At 47.3% G+C, this 7,525-nt stretch overlaps 1 non-coding gene across 1 annotated transcript; it reads left to right on the top strand.

Annotated features, from left to right (window-relative positions):
• Window positions 1-1,072: 1,072 nt before the first annotated feature.
• Window positions 1,073-1,163, top strand: TRNAY-GUA (transfer RNA tyrosine (anticodon GUA)). The gene is given in 2 exon segments: window positions 1,073-1,109; window positions 1,128-1,163. It is a non-coding gene; the product is annotated as a tRNA-Tyr (tRNA).
• Window positions 1,164-7,525: the final 6,362 nt, after the last annotated feature.

Raw genomic sequence — 7,525 nt, 5'->3', positions numbered from 1 at the left:
GCGACAGCAGTTCAGTGCGTTTGAGGTAGTATCTGTGTCACCCCTCAAGCTGAATAGGTGCGACGTGCTGTCAGCACTGTCCACCAAAGAAACAAACCCTTTATCAGAAATCTGTGTGGAAAAAGATTGACGAAATAGTCGAGATTGGTTTGTTAATGCTTTACACTTGGCGTGCGGCCTCTTAGTGTGCCTGTATAGCAATTTCATGCGTGACTTATTACAGGTGGCATCTATAAAGACACCTCCGAGTGACAAGCTCCGCAGCACATCGGATTAAAACCAGGACGAGCGCATTTGAAGCCCTGGGAGACGCCGTTGTAGGGAAGAAAATGTTTTGATCTGCAGCTACCTCCTGCAGCTTGGGTAGCCGCCGCTGGAAGCGACTGGATTCGTCGCTGAGCTATAGAAAATTTGGGGAGCAAGCATGTTAGTGCACAAGACAAACTAAACTGCGTGAGCCGTGCGCAACCCAGCCAAAAAAGAAAAACAAACTTTGCAACGTAAGCTAAACAAAGTTAGCAGTGTAAGGCAACAAAAACAGAGCTCTGAAAAAAAGTAGCGCCGAAAAGGACAACACACAGCAAGCGAGACGGTACAGGCGCAACTTCTGTTTATTCACTGCGTGTGCGAAGGAATATAAAGAAACAATCAAGAGGGGGCGCAAGAACGACACATGCGCTCGAGCGTTGCACAAAAACGGAAAAGATAAGATAACAGAGCACACCTGAGGCAACGAAATCGTGCTGGAATCCATCGCCGTCGATAGCTCAGTATGATGGACAGACATGCCGAGCCACCAAGATCGTCCAAATCTGTGTTTCGTGAACAGTGCGCTTTGGTGAGGAGTATACGTATATGCTGCACGCGAAGAACCTCCAAGCTGGCTGCCGTGCCTAGATGCATGTGTGTGCCTCCCTGAATTTTGATGTTTTGATGGGGATGCAGTGTTGAGTTAGGGCTATGGCGGGCTCCTATTTAGCAGCCCGGTAACTTGAGACGCGAACCAGTCTGATTGAAGTTTTCCTCTTTTCTACGGAAGTTCTTCCATGCAATAAAGAAAAAAGGAAAAAAGCCGTCGATAGCTCAGTTGGTAGAGCGGTGGACTGTAGAGGTTTCGTGCTACGGACATCCATAGGCCGCTTGTTCGAATCCGGCTCGACGGAGGGCGTTTTTTTTTTTTTTTAGCTCCGAGCGCATGTTTTCAAAGCGAAAACCAGACGGCAGCTACAAGAAGACACCGAAGACATTGGTAGTCGTTTCAATGGAGTGCCAGCTATTCTGCAAAAGCACCCAGCCGCGTTGCGTACCCGCTGCGCTAGTCACTGCCTGAACCTGGCGTTCTGTGATTCGTGCACTCTTTTCGACATCCGTAATGCCATTGGGGCCGTCCGGAAAATGTGTGCGTTTTTTGGAAAGTCTGCTCAAATGACAGCTCTACATAAAAGAACGATCACCCGAAAACAAACAGGGAAGGCGAAAGAGCGGCTGCACGCGTTCTGCATGACTTGGTGGGTGGAGTGGAACGAAGCCACCCAGACATTTCTGGAACTCTTTCTTGCGGTTGTTGCAGCTCTCGAAAGCCTTCAAGAAGGAAATTCAGAAACAGCCATTAAACCACACCATCTCTTGATGTGCGTTCTCACGGCGTTTATGTGGTAACAGTTGCTATATGGGCAAGGTTTTTGCCCCTAACGCTTCCGTTGTCAACGCAGCTTCGGTGCCCGACAGTCGACTTAGTTCAGGGGATCGCCCATCTGGATAAAGTTGAAGGCGGCTGTTGTCGAGTTGCGAGACGAGGTATCCGACGATATTCACAACAGTGAAACAACTGTTCAGGCAAGTCGATATGCAGTTTGAAACCACCCTTTTGATCGAAAATGAAAGTCATGTAAGGAACATTGCAATGTCAGCTGTGAGTAGTACTTGAGGCTGCTGCTTGTATTCCTTCCTTTCCTTGACTACTTCCACGTGTAGCTTTCGGAGTGATTCAGAGAGCAAATGAGTGCCATTGAGCTTTTTTCTGCACTGCTGCTACCCCAAAACATCGCCAGAGCGGAATAAGTTATAGAGCCAGAAAAAATTCCGCACTCTACTAGGGTTTATTTCGTGTAATGAGCTCTCGGGTAAAGTTCTTGTCTGGAAACAGAAATGGAAGAACAGCGATGTTCAGTCCACCTCCGCGGCTCAGGCGGCTTTCCTTTGCTCGAAGGTGTAGTATTCGTGAATTAGGATGTGGAGGTGAACGGACGATTTTACCAAACGCTAAGCTTGTAGAGAGACTCACAGAATTTTCATGTGTTCCCGCGACCATATTTAAATAGCGCTGTTTTTCCTCGCCCGACAGCTTCGCGTTGAACTGAATCTGAAACAGTGGCCCTTATTTTTGTATTTCAGTAATTTTTCAGGTAAGTTCTAGTTCACTGCGTTCTCTGTTGTTTATTCTCGAAAAGGCTGTGGTACTTTGTCGCGGCTATACAATAGGAAGCGGAAGTTACTGCAGAAAAGAGTCACTCTTCTTTGTGATCGCACAGCCTATGACACTGGTTTTAATTGCAGGCACAGTTCGGATAATTAACCATTAACGTCAACCAAGATTTTTAGGCGAAACCCTTCCTTGGCTGATCATTAGACAGAGGCTGCCCTCGAAAATGTCCGCTCTTCTATCGCAATAAATAAAGAATTGGAACGAAAACAAAATTGGGGTTTACGCGGGAATCGATCCGGGGCTGCCGTCGTGCGAGGCGGCAACCTGGCCACTGAGGAAGCGCAGGCATATCTAAGTGCTCGATGTGACGCTTTTATTAGTTGTCAAACATGTTATCCTCTGGATAATCGTCGTCAGCTTTCAATTTCTAGAATACAAATTAGGAAATGAGTGAAGCGAAGCTATCACTGAGCCGGTCGTTCAAATCAAAATCGTGGAAATATGCCTTGCAAAGCAAGCATGGGAGCTACTTGGCTATAGCAACACAAGTAACGCATTTCTTAACGCACCTACGATGACGCACTGGATGGTGCTTCATGGTGGCATGTTTGTAAACTTATCAGAGCGCCATATAGAGATCGCATAAATGCGTCTGCCGTTTCACTGAGCAATAAAATTGACAGTCTGCGCTTGCGAGTGTGGTGCGTCTATTTCATGTTGTCGTAGCACTTTCGCGCACGCGTCATCACTATAGTGTGCGGACTCTTTCCAGGTTTTCCGGTTGCCTCTATAATTTCTATTGCGATCCCCATGTACCCGCGGGTTCGTTTCGTTGCCAGTGCGATAACGAATACCGCCAGCGGAAACGCTACAGCTGCCCGTATACTGTAATACTGCGGGCAGCTCCACTCGTTCCTCTTATCCCTGCTGCGTGGTAGGCCATCTACCTCAGCGATCGCAAACAGAACATCATCTCTTCTCAGATGAATCCCAGAAGCCAAAAGATAGCCAAAAGTTCGCCGTTGACCACATGAAAGACGAACACTGAAGAAACGTAGCGCACAAGGTTGAGCGGCTCATAAAACGGCCGCGGGCTCCGACGAAGCAATTTAGACGATTGCCTGGCTCGTTATTTTCTGCGTGCTCAACAGCTGATCAAGAAAGGAACTTCTACTCATTGCGCGAAAACAAACTGCGAGTGCCCACAATCTAGCACTTTTTTTCTACAGATATTCCTTGTGACAAATATGAAGCGGCCTATTTTCTCGGGCGTCTGAAGCTCGTGTTCGCGATGTTCAGTGTCTTCTATAATGCGCAAAAGAAACAAATTTGATTTTTCACAATCCACCCTTAGGCTGAATTGTTAAACACATTACTTTTTCGCGCACTTTTGAAGTGTAATGCATTTGTCAACTTTTACCAAAATGGATGTTTTTCTTTGTGACGCCGCGCGAAGTAGAACAAGAAGCAAGAGAGAAAAAAGAAACTTCTGCGCCTATCGCTGCCCTCGGATCGGCTGCTCGAGCTGCGCGCGGCATCGAGTGAACGCCATCTTCGCGAATGCTTTCTTTCAGCAGACGTGGCCACCATCTGTGCCCCCATCGCAGCCCTCCCGACCGACCTTCCGCTGGCTGGACACTGCAACCAGCGCGGCGGAGTCACCTCGGAAAAGGAGCCGGCTACTGCCACGAGAGCAGAGCGCAGCGCGCGAGGACAGCGCGGTAAACTCTGCGGCCCCCGTTCGCATAGCCTGCCGAGGGCTCGCCTTGGTCCAGTGCCCTAAGAGAACACCCGGGGCACAAGGCGATGGCGACTACCGCCACCACCGTGTCCAAAGCCAAGGGATGCCTACTCCTTCGAGGAGCCTCCGCACGGAAGTCCACCTTCCAGGCAGAGCCGCCAGCCGTCCTACCAGTGACCTTCAGGGTAACTTTGCTCCGTGGCTTTCTCTCCCCAGTGACTTTTGTGCGCCGGATGATTCTGTCGACAATTTCCGTGTCGCGCACTGCATTTAAACTACTCTGCTGATGCGAATGAAGAGAGAATTCAGTTTATCAGGCCGCGCTAGCTCAAAATGTCTTCTGCCCATGCATCCTCAGCAGAGTTAGCAGGGCCTCAGTAAGTGTCTTATTCCCTCTCTTATCCCACATCAGAATTTCTCCGTTCTGTAAGCTCTTTGCGTACCTACCGAAGGTATAGAGCCTGTTTTGGAAGCAGGGAAAAGTAATAAAGGCTGGCCATTCGGTCTGATGACGTGTGTCCAGGTGTTGACGCTTCTTCCCAAGAAAAAACAATAAATTAAGTTCACCGGTTACATGGACTGTCGTGTTCAGTGTGACCTGCAACGACATCAGCGACATCAGCGCAATTTGCGCTTTATGTATTTTGAATGCGCCGTGAAAGACACTGCAAAAGCCGTAGTGCACTTTCGATTAGAAGGAAGATGTTTGCGCTAACACCGGTCTCTCATACTGCCCTTTATTAAGGTGGGAACTACAATCGCTCTTTGCAAGTCATACTGAGTGCTTGGTTTTATGGGTCTTAATGTAAGAAAGGGACCCAGGCTGTGAGGCACGCCGTAGTGGAGGACTCCAGATAGTTTCGAGCATCTGAGTTTCTGTAACGTGCAATGATATCGTTAAGTACACGCGCCTCCAGCATTCCGCCTCCATCGTATTCCGACCACTGCGTCCGCGATCTGACCCGTGTCTTAACGGTTAACAGCCGAGCACCATAACCAGTGAACAACCGCGTTGGCACCGTGCTGCTTGTGTACAATTTAAAAATGGTTGTCGATTTGCTTACTTTCCTGCGACTACGTTGTAATCAAAAGGACCGTCAAATTTGGCATCTCTGTTTATAACAGGAAAACTAATTATGCAGAAAGGTTGAACGGTAAACAGGCGCATAATAATGGATCCCGGCGAGAAGGGGAATCAAAATATTTGTCTGGAAGTCCATATTTATAGGAGAGCAAATTTAACTATGTAGGAATCTAGCCAAAAATTTTCATCAATGATTTGTGAACAGAACAGTGCAGTTGTGTCTAGTCAGAGCTGAAGTATACCGGCGTGTCGTAGCACAGATGAGAATTTATTCCTTAAATATGTAATTAATTACCAGGTTGACCACAGCATTCATTTTTACTTCTTTGTGGCGTCTTGAAGAAAAATTCGTGGAGCAAAAGATCAGTTTTCGATAATATTGTTTAAAGGGTGCCATTCTGATTGTGAAACGGTAAGATGGCACAACTAGAACAAGATCTAAGTGGGCAAGATACTGAGTTTATGCATCCCCACATATTTTTACTTGGGGAAATTACGCCTCATGCGAGAACATCGCTTCAATTTTAGATGCAGGGTTGTTTCTTGGGCTTTTTTCTTTGAGCCATTTTCTTGTCGTTCCTTGGCGTTTCAGGCACACTCAATGATGGCTCCTTCGACCCTAGTATCCAGTGATGGGAGTCATCGCCACTGCCACCACGGCCAAGCTGCTGAAGCTTGGAAAGCGTCCGACAGCTCCAAGGCTTTCGGCCGCGGTGCTGCTGCTGCCCCTTCCATCCGCTTCGGTAAAACGCATTGTATAGCAGAGTGGTTTTCGTAACGGCGTTTCGCTCACACTCGCGGTTAAAAGTCGCCACGTGGGACAAGTGGTGTATCAGGTGCTGCGAAGCTACATTGTATGACGGGAGATGCCTGGTTTCACGAAGACGCGAACGATGAAGGTCGTCGTACTTCCATCTCGCAAATAACGCAGCTGTGGGCATTTGTAACCGTTTAATCGTCGTGGAGCTCTTGTCCGCTTATTTGTTGCCAGCGACAAAGATGCGGAATTCTACTCGTCAACTTTCCACAGTGTGTTCGCTATCTGTGACGCCGGAACCTGAGGTTTAGAAAAGATGGCAGGTGGGCTTTAAACTTCTAACTTTAAATGTTGCTTGTGAAAGTATATAAAAACGGGCCGCAAAAATAGTTGCCGTGAATAAAGAAATTGTGCCTATTCGGCAGTCCATTGCTGGCCTGCTAGTTGGCGATGTGGACTGAGGAATTGATTTATTTGGAGCAGCGGTAAGACATAACGCGCAGAAATTAGGGACGCTATTTGAGCAAAGTCAAAAGTACTCATTTGTTTTTAATATTACGTGTCCCGTTTGTGGTTCTCTAGAGACAGTGTTGACCACTTGCCTTTTATTTCATTTAAAAAGCGTGCTCGACTAATGCTCTCCTAAAAAGATGGGTTGTATAAATATGTCATTCTGTGCTGAAATTGTCGGCGAGTCTACGACAAACCATGGAATGACAATGGTGTTTGGATGTTAATAAAAGTCAACTTAGTTTTCTCAGATTGGATTTCAAGGGATACGTATGGAAGCGGCGGTGGCTGGTAAGTGGCGGTCAGTCAGATTGGGAGATCTGCTGTGATTAATTGACCAGGGCTGACTGACGTGTAATTCGAACCTTTTGTAGAGGCCTTGGCCCTGCTGTGAATGCAAGTAGGCGGGCTCTGATGACGACGCTGTAAAATTCGCTGTTGCCGCTGGAGTAAGCCGCTGAGGATGTCATGAACGTACACCGTGTTTGTTGTAAATAAAGGCTAATTGACATTAGATAAACTCTAATTTCAGTAGTCTCCCTTCCATGATTCCTATGCCACTAAGCTGTTGGCTAAGTATTCTATTAATTAGCGGTTCCGGTTAAACCGCGTTGATGTGCGTAGATGAAATGATTGACACGCCTTGTTAGCTTCCAAAGGTGTACAATAGCTTCTCGCTTACACTGTGCTTGTTTCTCTGGTTTTCGACAAGCCCAGAGAAGCCAGAGGCCAACCTGAGGTCACGTATAGGAACAAGTTTGAAAGCGGAGTGTAAAGGTGGACACATAGCTGACGGTGATGCAGTCGTGGTTGCAACCCACCCCTGTGGCTAAGTGGACGTGAGGTTCGAATGCCGAATATTGGTCATTTTTTATTCTTTTATCCTTTCCCGACTTTGGATTTGTCGAGCGAGTTCCATCCCTGCTTTGACGGCTGCATTTTCATCTAGGGCAAATAAAAACATCTCTAAGTTGGCATTTTCTACTACGTAAAACACGAGGAAGGTAC

The sequence above is a fragment of the Amblyomma mixtum genome, chromosome 3, assembly GCF_055824585.1.
Source record: "Amblyomma mixtum isolate Tamu chromosome 3, ASM5582458v1, whole genome shotgun sequence".
NCBI classification, from domain to species: domain Eukaryota; kingdom Metazoa; phylum Arthropoda; class Arachnida; order Ixodida; family Ixodidae; genus Amblyomma; species Amblyomma mixtum.
The sequence above is the reverse complement of the archived record's forward strand: the minus strand, read 5'-3'. Positions and strand labels throughout refer to the sequence as shown.